The sequence below is a fragment of the Ambystoma mexicanum genome, chromosome 10 (assembly GCF_040938575.1).
Source record: "Ambystoma mexicanum isolate Mex_15411 chromosome 10, UKY_AmexF1_1, whole genome shotgun sequence".
Classification (NCBI taxonomy): Eukaryota; Metazoa; Chordata; class Amphibia; order Caudata; family Ambystomatidae; genus Ambystoma; species Ambystoma mexicanum.
The window spans coordinates 59,152,367-59,167,491 of record NC_090932.1 but is presented as its reverse complement, the minus strand read 5'-3'; the positions used below and the strand labels follow the sequence as shown (position 1 = coordinate 59,167,491).

Here is a 15,125-nt window from a genome sequence, read left to right as displayed (position 1 = left end):
CTATTTTTTTGTCTCTGTGACTGAGTATGTGTCACGTTTTCAGCTATGTGCTCTGACTGCTCTCTCTGCCAGCTGGGGTGGACTGGCCTATAGGGAACCTTGGCAATTTCCCAGTTGGACCCTGCACCCTAGGTCCCTTTTGTGTGTGGGGAAGCATGTGAGCGGACTGGCAGTGTAGTGCGCAAATATTGGTATGGTCAATCTGGTACGTCTATAATATTTCTTTTATTGTACATTTTCAATTGCAGGATTACAAATTGCCTCAATCATCCCATCTTGGACAACAAAGTCCCCAGCAGCAATGGCACCATCAAAACTCCTGGCATCTGTATTAGGACTTGCCGACGGTAAGAATGTCTTTTTTAAAAACGACTGTATTTTGCTGTGGGTGATGGTGGGGTAATTTTAAAGGTATAGTAGGAGTCACAATCGGGGATTTCAAACCTATTTTTGAGGCTGTTCCTTTCTCATGTCCAGTTTGGGGCAGTACTGAAAGTTCACGTCTCATGTGGGAGTTGCATTTACAGTGCACTGTGTACTCTCTCCTGGTTTCCCAGCATTACGTCCTGCTTACTAGCTGATGCCTAACACCCAAGAGCTGGTTTTAACCCCTGCTCATTTTTGACATCTCAGGTAGACCCATGTATCCTTGACTAACTGTTTCCATTGCAGCAGCATCGCTCCAAGTGTCGGTGTGTCAACCTAACCACCTGTGTCACAGCAAGAAAAATCCAGTGAAGCACTTTACCCAGTCACGCAGGCAGGTAAGTATTTCTTTTCCCTATGTAACATTGGTTGAGTAGAAGTGCTGAAGGTTTATATCAGCCCTGTGCAATGTGCATCCAGGTATGGTTTTGGCCTCCAATCTGTGGCCTAGTCCAGGACCACACTTAGACGAAAAATTCGAGCTAGACCTTCACGATCTGAACAGAGAGTCTTATATCAATGTGGAGTTTTTTTAAATCCAAGCAGCATTTCTGACCCATTTCTACTGAGTATTTGTTGCCCCCAAGCTGTTCATATGGTTTCATTTGGGGGACTTTTTTGTTTTCCCAACCAGCCTTTTCACGTGGTTAGTTTTAAATCTTATGTGGTGTTTGTCAATTTAAATCTTTAAAAGCATTTTTAATTTTTGAAAAATGGAAATGTTTTTTTAAAAATAACGTGACATAAATTAACGTGGGAGTTTGCAATGTTTTCAGAGTCAGGCTCCTTTTTTAGATGAATCGTTGGTACTAAGTGAAAATATCTTTCTCACTGTACCTATGTGGGGGCGTAGTGGATAGATTTAGAAAGGCCGCTCTGTGATCGCTCAGAGCGGTCTTTCTAAATCAAACTATCATACTTGTCAAACCCCTGTTGCACACGAGTGCGCGCAGGGGCTGACGGGCGCTGTGAACCCCAGCAGAGTCGTCACAGGAGGCAGAGGTGAGTTTTGGACTGTATGTGTGTGTGCATGTGGGTAGAAGGTGTGTGTTGTGGGTGGGAATTGGGGGTTTCCCCCCCCGATTGGCGAGTTAATGAGCGGGTGGGGAAGGAGTGGGGGCAGTATGTGGTTTGCGCACTTTAAAGCCAATACAAAAACGGCCGGAAAATCTTTTTTTGTGTCCGGGCTTTAAAATGCAGAAATAACACATAGAACTAGATAGTTTCCTAGTGTCCATAGATGGTAGGAATCTCAAACGAAAAGTGGAAGGACAGGTGGAAACGGACACGAGAAATGCAAAAACACAGAAATTTATTTTTTTGCATTTTGGGTTCACATGGATCGCAGTTGCTGACAAGTTAAGCTACAGTGTGTGGTTTGTGGCGCTACATTAGCAAGCCTGAAGCCAACACTATTAAGATGGCATTTGGAAACAAAACATTACCAAAACAGACCAGGGATTTATTTGTACGGCAGCTGCAAGGCATACACAAGCAAAAAAACACTATTAAAACGTGGCCTCAGTACCTGCAAATGATTTGGAAGCTTCTTACCACATTATCTGTGGGGAAAAAAGGCCCTTTACAGATGCTGAGAGTCATTCTGCCAAACATTCTTGCTGTCAAACAGGTAATGCTTATTGACGGTGCAGCAGAGAAATGCAAAAGTATCCTTTTGTCTGACACCACAATTTTCCACCGCGTCACTGACCTCTTATATCATTACAGAATTGATATTGTGCTTGAAATATTGGAGAAATATTTTGTAAACCGATTCAGGGCAGGGCAACTGCATCTATTGTCATTGACATTGTTAACTACTTCCTAAGTTCCCACTGCCTAAAGTGGAAGGCATGTGTTGGTATTTGCTGGGATGGTGCTTCTTCAATGTCTGGTGCTAGAACTGGGATAAAGCAAAAGTGTTGGTAGTAGCTCTACATATATTGTGGACACACTGCATGATCCCCCGGGAAGCTTTGCATGTGCACAATATGTGGAGTGGACTCTCAGAGGTGCTGACTTGTGTTGTAAAGATTGTGCATTTTATTAAGATGCACCACACAATAGCCTGTCTCTTTGCCATATTATGTGCAGAAATGGGAGCTGAACATGATGCTTTGTTTCACACGGAGGTCAGGTTGCTCTCCAGGGGGAAAGGTTTTAAATTGTGTTTAGGAACTCTAGACTAAAGTGAGACACTTTCTCCTGGGTTTATACCAGACGAAAGAGCCTTGGTGTGATTCCACTGGCTTGTACTGTTAGCTTACTACGGTGACCTCTTTGAAAAGTTACGGTGAGCTCTTTGAAAAGCTACATTTTCTAAACCTCTCCGTGCACGGCACAGAAAAGAAACCACATCATTGGTTATGAATGCAAAACTGTCAGCATTCAAGAAGAAGCTGGAGCTTTGGAGGAGGAGGGTTAATGTCTGCATTCCCATGTGTTTCCATTTTTAGCAGATGGTCTTGAGGAGGCGGAGTATGATGTTTTCATGTGTTGCTGAACTAATGGGAAACCATCTCGGAACCACTCTCGCCCACCTCCCAATACACCTCCAGGAGGAACTAATGGAACTTCCAAGTGACTGCCTACCAGAGCCAATTCAAAAAATGGTCCTTTGGTGGATTTTGGCAAAATGCAGTTTCCTACTTTATCCCAATGTACTGTTACCTTTCAGCACCTCGTACCTTTGCAAGATTGGATTTTCAACACTTGCAGCCCTAAAGACTAAATATCAGTCAAAGCTGGAAGAAAACCTGTGGTTGGCTATTGAAAAAACGAAACCCAATAGTGATGGCTGGCTGCTGAAAGTCAGGCCCACCCTTCACACTAGTTCTCCAGGATGCTACTGTCCAACTTGCAAGTGACTGCATTGATAGTAATCAAGTTGTTGTACCTAAGTATGCCCTACGTTACTGTAGGAAATAAATATCCAACACTACTTTTAGTCAAGTCCCCTGTAGCAAACAATTCTGAACACTCTGTTTACAAATATTTGCCCTCTAATTAATTTGAGTTATTGCAAGCAATGATTTTGAAAGAATTTGTTGTTTGGCACCCACACCTCCATTTGGCACCATTCTACACCACATAAACATTTTGGAGTCCATGTGTGTAGAGGGGCCCAAGCCAGGTACCTTTTTCTTAGGGAGGGCTCAGGGGACCAAAAGGTTTGAAGACCACTGCTGTAGAGTGACTATCTTGTTATCAAGAAAATGTTTTTTTGTTTTTTTAATGAAAATAAAAAAGGCAAAAAACCTAATTGCTATCTTGCTGGCGCCGCTATATGTTAACATATATTTTGATTGCAAGTTTGGATGAGCACTTATCCTCGCTGGTCCCTAGGGGACAGTGCACGTGTGGGCTTGAACAGCAGAAGCTTAAGGTATTAAACAAACCTTTGGAAAATCCCTGGTTGCTTTAAGTGGTCCATTATCCGCAACGTTGCTATGTGTCCGGTACGGTGCATATACAACTCGTACACTTGACCGCACCTTCAGTGGGTACGAGCGAAATCATTCCAGTGCTTTACTGTGAAGGAAAGAGATGCGCTGACCCACGCGATACTCAAGATTTGACTCTGTCGTCTGCTTCAGAACATTGCAGTGTCACATAGCCCCTGTGAGAATATGTCTATTGTATATAGAGGGCACAGTGCTTGTAATTTTCAATAAGTTGCCCAGAATGCTGCATGCCAGTGCACAGACACCCGCTGACATAGATTTCCTTTGTGTGGGGATTGTTGATGTGTGGCTTGTGGGAAGCGTGTGTGACTTTCTGTAACGCTCACCTGGTATCCACGGGGACGTCACTCAGCCTGTTCTGACCTCTTACGACCTCGAACCCTTCCCTTGAGTCTACTCGACTGGAGACTGGGCCTGAAACACAGGATTGGTAGAGTTTAACTCTCTATTGTCTCTGTGTGCTTGAACCCCTTCTTCCCCGGGGTTCAACCCTTCCCTTTAATCCACAGCTCACCTTGTTTTCTTGGAAAGTGTGCTCTCCGTCCTGCTTTCAGCGCAGGGGCGCATTGATTGATGCGGCTTGTTGCTGCCTAGTTACTTCACTGGAAAGAGTCCGACAGGTAAGTATAATGAGTCTTTTGAACAGTTCTCTAACTTTGTTCCTTTCCTTCCTTGGATGATGGCAGGCCTCCAGGGATGGCGACGTGCTGCTGAGATGAGTAGCGCTGAAGGTGAGTGAGAGCGCGATGCGACCCTTTCGTATTTGTATTGAACTGAGTTCTTTTTCTGTGTCTTTTAGGTGCCGCGACGTTTTCAGCCTGGATGCCGGTTATGAAGAAGAAATGCGGTGAGTAAGCGCGGTATGCGGCGCCTCTAGATGTTTCCAAGCTAACCTGGAGTGTCTTTTCCCTCTTGCAGATGGATGAGAAGTTCCGGAGACAGGGTTCCCCCAGACCGGCTGGGATTCAGGTAAGCGCTTGAAGCTCGTACAGTCTTTAAAAATAAGCGAAGATTTGCTGAATGCTTACTAATGGCTTTTTTCTGTTCTTTTCCCTTTTCCTTAGGAAGCGGCGTGCTGGGATGGGAATGACACCGCCAATGATGCCCGCAGAACAGAAGGAGCGATGAATGATGGGCAGAAGCGCCGCAAGGTAAGGCTGTTCCTAATGGTGTTCTTGTTCTTGCAGGAGCTGAGTGCAGAAGAAAGATGCAGGCCTACTGGAGACCGATCCGAACACGGTGAGTGTCATGCTGCAGGTGCAGAAAACACAAAGCATGTTTCTCAGCCTGGGCGTGGCTTAAATAGTCTCTCGGTATCCCAGGTGTCTCTGGGCTGAACCGCACACAAAAGACTAGACTGCACATGCAGTTCTGGGAACCGAAATATGTGGGGGCATCCATCTTGTCCCCATCAATGCACTAAAAGTCCAATCCCCAATGTTATACCATGGGAGTGAGTGAGTCTGGTGCCACAAGCGCCAAGTCTGACTCCAAGTGGGTCTTTGGAGGGATGGAGAGGCCCTTGAGGGCCATGTAGATGATCGTGGCCTTGCTCCAGCCTGACATCTTGGAGAGCTCGGGAAATGAGGGGCAGGAATCATGACACTTTCGCAGCATCTTTAATATTGCTTAATTCTGAAGCAGGGTGCCAAGTGGCAAAGTTTTGTTTGGCTGGCATGAAGGCTGGCTAAGTTTTGAAGTGTGTGGCAGACTGTTTGAGCTGCTGTGTGGTACGGGGTGTGCTGCACACACCGCCAGGTGTAATCTCAGGTTTGGGATGGTTGAAACGCCCTGATGAATGAGTTATTTGATTCCTGCATTCCTCCTTCTGGTGGCACAGGGTGCTTTGGGCTTAAATTTGCTGTTGTGATTCTGCAAACAGAGAAGGTTTGCAGATATTGGCAATCCAATCTCTCAGGAAGAAGGGAGAGAAAAAGTCTCCTCTAACCAACAGTCGACAGATGCCCCCCATCTATTTATTTCTCTTAACAATGCTTGCAACATGATCGTTGCTTTCACTTAAGCCGTTGAACACCAGCCAACAAAAAAAAGTGGCATCCATTAATTGTCCAGCAACCGAATTTGAATTAAAGTAGAGTCTTAACGCCCCCCCTCCTCCACCATCCCCCTTTTTCAAGCTGGGCAAGATTGTTGAGATTTGTGTAATGTGAAAAGTGTACAGGGCAGGTACTCTTTGAAGTTCAAGGTCAAAGTACCCCTCAAGAGGTTCTGTAAAGCTGCTGTCATGAATCGATGATTCCGACCCTTCTGGTCAGCCTGGTCCTACTAGCAATCACTATTACTCTCCGACTCTTTCTAACATGGCCGACGCCACAGAACTGTGCAGTCTAGTCATTCTGATTCACTCTAATGCTTCCTTGAAATTAGACATGCCCCCGCGGCTCGGCGCATCTCAACGCTACGCTTGTCTGTGCTCTTCGCCCCGGCAAGTTGTGTTACCTCTTTTTCTCTCCACCCTTGTTGCAGCCTTATACCCAGCAAATACCTTATCCTACCTCCTTCCTGGCATTCCTTTCCGAGCGGTTCCGCTCCTCTGCCTTCGGAGCAGCGCGTGCCACTTATATACGTGCATATATACAAGTCTGTACAGTTTGTAAACAGAACAAGACCGACAACAGGAAACCAGTAGGATTGCTTCATCAACCTGACCTGCCATCTCAACCCTGGGAAACGATTGCCACCGATTTTTTGCCTCCCCCCCAAAGGATACACAACCATAATGGGTACTATTGACCTATTCTCTCACATGGCCCATTTTCTTCCTCTAATCAAATTACCTTCGGCACACGAAATGGCAGGTATCTTTGTTACTCGCATCTTTCGATTGGACGGCCTGCCCTCCAAGATTATCTCCGACCGTGGACCCCAATACGTCTCCAAGTTCTGGAAACACCTTTGTCAGCAGTTAGGCATTCAACGTGCCTTGTCTTCGGGCTATCATCCTCAGACAAATGATATCACAGACAGAGTAAACCAGACCCTTGAGCAGTATCTACGGTGCTTTGCTTTGAGGGTCCAGGACGACTGGTCATTACTGATTCCAGTAGCAGAGTTTGCTTACAACAACTCAGATCACTCCACGACCAAGACCAGTCCTGTTTTTTTGCACTCAGGGGTTCAGTACACAAACAAGTCAAGGAAGGCCTAGAAAAGGCAAGAATGGACATAAAGAAATTTGTTGATGCCAAAAGGAGACCTGGGCATTCCTATTCGATTGGAGATAAAGTTTGGCTCTCTTCTTGATACTTACCCAGGCACCTGAGACCCAACAAACTGGCACCTCGTTTTTATGGTCCTTTCACTGTGACTAAAATCATGAACCCTGTGGCCTTCTGACTCTGATTACCAGAATCCTGGAAAATAATCCACCCTGTTTTTCATTCATCTTTATTGAAACCGTTTCACCAATCAACCGAGGCAACACCCCGGCCTCCCCGCTCCTTGACAACAATCAAGTCGAATTGGAGGTCTCCAGGATTTGTGATTCCAGATACAGAAGAGGTCGTCTCCAATACCTGGTGGAATGGAAAGGCTATCCACCAAGCGAAAGAACTTGGGAACCAGTCTCCAATATGAATGCTCCCCGCCTCTTAAGGCGTTTTCATCGGACTCATCTGGGCAAACCCGGTGGATTGGAATTTAGAAGGGGGCATGCTGTCATGAATCGACGATTCCGACCCTTCTGGTCATCCTGGTCCTTCTACCAATGACTATTACTCTCCAACTCTTTCTAACATGGCCGACGCCAGGGAACTGCGCGGTCTAGTCATTCTGATTCACTGTCATGCTTCCTTGAAATTAGACGTTCCCCCGCGGCTCGGCGCGTCTGAACGCTACGCTTGTCTGTGCTCCTCGTCCCGGCAAGTTACCTCTTTTGCTCCACCCTTGTTGCCGTTTTATGCCCAGCAAATACCTTATCGTACCTCCTTCCTGGCATTCCTTTTCGAGCTGTTCCACTCCTCTGCCTTCGGAGCAGCGCGTGCCACTTATAGCCACTACCGGTTAGATCCACTCTCATCCCAGACCCTTCCCGGATCCTTCCTGGAACACTGAACGCTCTCAGACTCCCCGGAACACCCGCGGGTTTCAGCCTAGGGCTTTAGCGCTTGTTTCCTGTCAACAGCCTGGATTCGGCGGAAACAACACCATACCTCTTCAAGACCTGCTCCTCCAAGAAAAAGAAGCCTGTCAACATAAGGAAGAAAATAGCAGGTATTAAACAGGTGAGTCACGAATCCGAAGACTCGGATTCTGACAGCTGCCCCCCATAAAAAGCAGACTACCTGGCATTCAAAGACTCCTTTTGTATTGTAATGTTTTTTAATATTATTTTTTCACTGCTGGAAGTTACGGATGCTATACCCGTGAGGCAGAGCTTTTTATTTATTTTAAAGAACACATAGATGGTTTGTTCACTCTGTTTTCCATTGCCTTTTCAGTTCATAGTAGGGCTAGTTGTGCTTGCCTTTATGAGCAGGGGACTGTGTTCTAATTCCCCCCATGACTCATGCTCTACATCATCTATGTTTAGTTTGTTCAACACTTTGGGGAAATAGGCTACATGATTTAATATATACAAATGTACGTTTCAAGGACTTGGGATTACTGCATGTTCTAGTTATACTCATGTAACATTCTGTATATAGGTTGATGAGGTTCCCGGAGGGATTTTAATGTCCCTTCAATGCGGTTTGTTTTTTTCCAACCACTTGACCTCAGCAGTTAATTGAAGATAGTTTGCCTGTAAACATTATTGAATGCTTGCTAGGGATAGTGACCCCTGTCATTAATTTTGAAAATATATTTTTTGATCATTGTTTATGATGATCTGGGGTGAATGATTTTTCTTTTTCTTTTTCTCTAATGATGGGACCGGTTCATTCGCATTAGATGATGTTGAGCTTGGAGCTATTTTATTGCTTGTCTGGATTTTTCAGCTGCCTCTGCATCGGAGGACTGGCGCGGTAGCAAGAGTTTTCTGACCTGGGCGTGAAAGGAGTGCTGTTAATTGCTTTGCTATTTGAAAGTGTGAGGTCACTTTATTCCCCTTAGGCAGTGGTCTTCAAGCCTTTTTATGCTGACCCCCCCTCCTTGAGTAAAATAATTTCTCCCCCCTGCCACAAATGCTTATATTGTATGTAAATATGTGCTCTGTAAAGCACTTTGGATTAAGGCGCTATATAAATAACACATCATTATCATTTGAGCCCCACAGTTTGAAGACCTCTGCCATAATGCGCCCTAGCTGTTCAGCATACAGAGGCCCCCTTTTCGTGGGTGGGTCGACTTCTTCCCAGTTCCACACAATGGGCCTCATTACGAGGTGGGCGGTAAGGGATTACCGGCACCGGTAAGGGCACCGGTGCCGGTAATCCCTTACCGCCCTACTACAAGTTCCCTTTGCGGGTCCTCCCTTAACGCCTGTTTTTTCCAGGTGTTAAGGACAGGACCCGCAAAGGGACTCTGGAGCTAATAACGGTACCGCAATTTGCGGTACAGTTATTAGCACCTTCCCCATTCCCATTGAGCCCTATGGGGGCTCAAATGGGAATGGGGAATGGCCCTGGTGAATGGGGAATTACTGGTCCCGCCAACCTTGTAATGGACCGGTAAATACTCCATTCACCAGTGCGGAGTCGGAACGACTTTGGAGGCAGCCATGGGGCTAATAGCACCATGGCTACCTCCAACCTCGTAATGAGGCCCAATGACTGTTCTACTGATCATGCTGATTGCTTTCAAACCATCGCCAAGGAGGGGTTAAATGGTCCTACAGGCCGCCCCTCTCTGGCTTTAATGCTGTGGCTGCTCCAATGCCCCAGCAATGTTCCACACAAATAGTCCATGCCTTCCTCCGATTGGTGCACCCGACCCTCTATGCAATAGGTTATCTACATGTATCCAACCGTGGTGCACGTGTGAGAAACCATGCCTTTGCAAAGTTTACCCATGGCTTGGTTTACTTTTTTTGCAGGATTTTTCCACTGCTATGAGCGCTGCACTAGTTCAGCTGTAGTGCATAATTTATTGCACATTAGCGATGCTTATTGGCCTGGGGGCGGGACCTCTGGCCCTTCTGGAGGATAGTGCCTGGCTCATATTAGCAAAGGCCTTCCTGCTAAGGTGTAATATTGTGTTTTTGTGCCCCCAGTAAATATCACTTTGGTCATGGGTTCTGTCCCTGCATACCCTCCTATTTCCTGTACATGTTGCTTTCTGCATGCTGGCCTCTCTATGGTTTATATTTACATTTAAGAAACTGAAACAGGTGCTTGTCTTTTAAAGGACACACACAAAATGACTGCATCATTTTAGGTACAAGAGCTCTGCAGTTAAGAACGTATTGCCTCTAATTTTGCGAGCAGATGCAACTAGTTAAAGCCACAATGGGTGGAAGTCTTGGAGGAAGTTAACCAAGCACCAAGAGACGCTTCACTCATAAATCGGGACACATCAGGCAGGAACATCCATAGCAAGCCCACTATAAATTAATGGTTTTGGGTACAGACCTGGTTCACAAATACTTGGCGCATACTAAATTTACTTTTTTAATTTCTTCTTTTAGACAATAACTCAAATCGTGGCACTCTTTGATTCCGACAATTCTCTGCATTTGAAAGGATGGGGAATTTGAGCCTTTGCATTCCCGGTGAAGTTAATTGTAAATTGCTGATAGAGGGTATCGATGAAAGTAGAAGTGAAATACATGAAGAAAAGGATTTCGAGGCAGTCGTGCTTTTGTAGTTAGGTAAGCAATGTATTTTATTTTCCATCTATTTGATGTTTGGGGGAGGAGGGTACATCTGACGTCCCTATGCAGAGTTGTTCCTTTTTTCACACATACAGATCAATGCTGCAAAATGCCCACCTCTCATTTACAGCATCTCTTTCCTCTAGAGTAACTCTCTAAAGTATAGATGGTCTACTGATTTCTCTTATGTTATCGGCAAAGCGATATGGGTTGAACGCCCTCGGCGACCGTTGTCCAGGTCTGAGAATGTGTGTGCAGCTAGGCCAGAGAATGGATTGGTACTGGCGAATCGCACTCTACCACCTTAAAGTTAGGTATACATTCTTTTAGAATGAAAGTAAAACAATATCATCAGATTATTCATCTGTAGGTGAATTTAATCCCATAAAGTCAGCCGACACGTGTTTCGACCTTAGCCGTCTTCAAGGCCTTGAAATTGAACACTTGGTATGGTGACCAGGTTTGGAAGTTGATTGTGAAAATATCTTGAAACAATTTTCTGATAGTACTTGATGATCAAAGGGTTGCGTCCCGAGAGACCTGTCAATGGCTGGCGCGTTGTGCTAAAAGTCTTTAGTGGTGCTTGGACATCCTGGATTGGTTCCCCAAATCGAAATTCCTAAACTATCTTTTTGATATTGTTTTTTGTTTTTTTTACCTTAGATGCAATCCTGAAAATGTAGTCCATGAGTTGGGGAACCAATCTAGGATGTCCAAGGTAGAGCGCAATTTGCAAATACCAATCAGTTTTCTGTCCTATTCATTCAATGTCTTTATGCTTAGACCTTGTGGAATTGGTGACGCAGCTTGCCAATATTTATAAATTATAGTGGTCACAGCGCGCTCTAAAGGGTATGTACCCATACACACTTTTATGTGTGCAGTTAGCTAGACTGAGTTGTCGGTAGCTGTATGGGGAGGGAGGGAAAGCGCCAAGGAGAGCAAGAATAAGCAAAAATCCAAGGGGGCGAATAGGATCGCGCTTAAGGGGAGTCACCCTAGTGTACAGCTCAGACAAAATGTTTGTTGTATTGTTAGTCACATTATGAAGTTTCAACTTGCCTTTTTCATACCCGCAGCCAAGAAACACTATTAAGACACAGGAATATTTGATGAAATAATGAAAACCTATAATTGAGGCTTTATAAAGAAAGGTAGAGGAGAAAAAACAGTTACTGGTGGAATCTGGAAAAAGAAGATGCAGTGAAAAAAACAAGAGAATTATGTTGGAAAAGCTGATGGGTGAAAACAGACTATTCCAAAACGTATCAATGGCTGTTCACAAAAGCTGGAAAACCTAAGTCTTTTGGCAGGAATGGCTAGTGTTCTATATTCCTCCTACATTTTTTCCTCAGAACCTGCCTCTTACTTCACCTGGACAATTGATAGACACAGCATTAAATCGGCAGATGTCTGTGTAATGATGCAGTTCCCAAACATGTAGCTGTGCGACAACTGCAGAATATTGCACTATGAAGTAACCAGTCGATTGTCTGCTACAGATTTTTTGTCAGACATCTAATTTGACAAACTCAACTCTATCACCACGTCTTCTCAACAGTGTGTTCTTGTTACAGTATGACGGTCATGCCTGTTTGGACAGTGAAGTGACACCTACACGTTACCACACACCAGCGCAATCTTTCAGATTACTTTTTTTTTTAAAACAATGGAATTGGAACATCCCCACAACCGAGATTGATTACTACGTCAGCCCCACCTACTAATCTACAACGTAATTGTAGCTTGCATGCTGCTCTGTGAAACTGAAGATGCAAGTGCTCTTGTGTGTAGAACTATTATAGTTGATCTGGTGAATTTGTAGGTTGGTGCCAACTTCTAAATGGTACATGTTTTTGTGCTATTGGATTTCTGTTGGGAGTCAGCTAATGTTTTCCTGGGTGTGGTGAAGGGTCAAACTAATTGCTAGCTGCTCATATTGATATTGGGTGAAGTGATCAGCAGTATTGTCTTGCAGGTAGACCTTTAACGGATTCTGTTAAGGTCAGTGAAAGTGTTTATTTTAGTGCAGTTATTTGTAATTGTGGGAGTTCATTGACTGTGATGCCATGCTAGCTAGAGGTGAGAAATGAAATGAGAGAGTTTAGAGGTTGGTACGTGACATTGTAAGGTGGATTTGTAGTTTTGTATACTAAATCAGCAAACCTTAGTTAATGACATTTGAGTGCTCTAGCAAAGAAGACAAAGATGGCAAGTAACGGCTGCAAATTCCATGTTTTCCAGTACACTTTCCATAAGTCTAACCCTATAGTAATACCACTCGTCTTACACACAAGGAATCAAAGCCCTTTTCCTAAATCGTTTGAAAGCAACATCCCCCTGAAGTTGCCTGCAATAATCGTTCACTATTTCAAACCCATCCTAAAGTTGTCACAGGGGAGTAATAATACCCCCCCCTCCCACCCATCCTGAAGTTGTCATGAAGTCATCCTGGACTAATCCCCACCCATCCTGAAGTTGTCATTGGGGTCATTCTGGAGCAATACAAGATCATCATTGGAAGTAAGCAGAACTCCTCTTGGAGTAGTTTCTGTGATAACTCTATAGTCATCTCATTTGAATATTTCAGCCTATACACATACTTTAGGATGGTTTCGGATGATCTCCCTGAACTAGCCATGGGTGACTCTAGGCTGAAGTGACCTGATGACTCAAAAATGATTCCAGAAAGATCTTCCTTTTTGACTTGGGTTTGCCTAACAGGGGCGTTGTGTGGTGAAATAGTATTTCTATGCAGGAATGCTACATTCCTTTCAATATTTATATAGCCCGCCCAACAATGCTGCTCCTACGCCAGGAAGGAGACCCCCCTGCAGCAAAGCTTTTTCTTTGCAGACATTCTTTCATTGCAGGAAAAGTGCTCCCTTTGCAGCAATGTTACTCCCTTGCAGTAAGGCTGTTGGGTTTGCATTGATATTGCCCTCATCAGTAACCCCGCCTTCCTGCGGCCATGCTCTATTTTGTAGTAGTACAGTGCAGTAATACTGCCCCTAGAAGGGTCAGTAGTTAGGTCAGTTATCTGCCAGGAGCTGTTGTGCATGGTGCAGCACCTTACCTTTTTAAGTGAAGCTCTGCCCTATAGAGCCTGGCTCTGTTAAATGTGACACATGTGCGCTCCAAACATTGAGAACAGCATTCCCCTCTCAACAGCCTAGGCAGCACACACTCTGGGGCCAATTCATGGAATTCTGTACATGGTTCAAAGTGACTGCACTGAACACTCAAAACCTGATTCATGGAACTTTGCAAAGTGTATTTTTGCAGTGCATAGTCATTTTTGCAGTACAAAATGACTTTGCACAGCAGAAATACTCTTTGCACAGTTCCATGAACTGTTTATATCGGCAGTGCAAAGTCACTTTGAATCTTGGAAAACAATTCCATGAATCGGGCCCTGTGTGTTATGTGACTGACATCTGCATCGCCAACATCTGCCTCTGATGCGGTTTCTTGGCGCTATAAGCTACCGTCATTGTTACCCATTTAACGATAGTGGCACTTGGCAGACAGTAATGTTGATCCATGGCAGTCACGTCGTATCACTGCAGTGGCAGCGCTCGCTTTTGGTGGTCAGTCATGCCAGTTGATCCCATAGTGCATTTCTGCTTCATTGGCAGTTACGTAACGTTGCCCGTGTGCAGTGTAACTGCATGCATCTCTATGCCCTCTGTACAGATCCCTTCTGGCGCTAATGTTCGCATCACCTGCTGCAATGCCGGCTCCTGCACTAATCCTACTTTCTGCAGCAAGGGGATTGCTGCCTTAGAATAACCTCGCATCCTGCTGGGACTATCCCTTCATGTGCAGCACTCTTGCATCCTATTCCTTGAATTAATGCACCGTCTGCAGTCATGTCACTACCACCAGCGGCATGGTCCCCTGTGGAGAAGTGCTCACCAATGCGCAGTGTCCCGGAGCTCTCCTTACCTGCCCCCGCTCCAGCCTCGAGCTCTGCCTGCCGGAACTCGTCGCCCTGCAGGTTGGACGCTCGTGCACCACCGACAAGCGCCGTTCTCCATCTCGCGCACCCCCTCCCTCTGGGTCCTGCATCCAGTGATTCGCGCATGTGCACTCCGTCCCACGCTCAGGGCAGACGCACGCGCGCTCGCTCAAACTTGCGTTCGGTTTGCGCATGCATCACCATACTGTACAAGCGCCTTAAAGAGACAGTGACGCGCGAAACTGGGCAACATTGGGAGCGCTTGATGGAGACTGCAGGATATGCAGTGTTGTATGTTGTCCAGAGCGCACGGGGGTGTCATACTTGCCAACAATACTGATTAAGGCGTGGTGGCGCGTTGGGCGTGGCTTAAAAAGTACACAAACCATAGTAGAGTATGCACATAAATATATAAATGCTTACATTGATATATTTGTTTATGTGCCTTACTATGGTTTATGTACTTCAAGATGGCTTGAAAAGTACACAAACCATAGTAAGG

At 45.2% G+C, this 15,125-nt stretch overlaps 1 long non-coding RNA gene across 1 annotated transcript; it reads left to right on the top strand.

Annotated features, from left to right (window-relative positions):
- Positions 1-254: 254 nt before the first annotated feature.
- On the top strand, positions 255-13,915 carry LOC138493119 (uncharacterized). The gene is made up of 4 exons (XR_011276265.1): positions 255-347; positions 673-764; positions 10,477-10,659; positions 11,742-13,915. It is a non-coding gene; the product is annotated as an uncharacterized lncRNA (long non-coding RNA).
- The last annotated feature ends 1,210 nt before the right edge of the window (positions 13,916-15,125 follow it).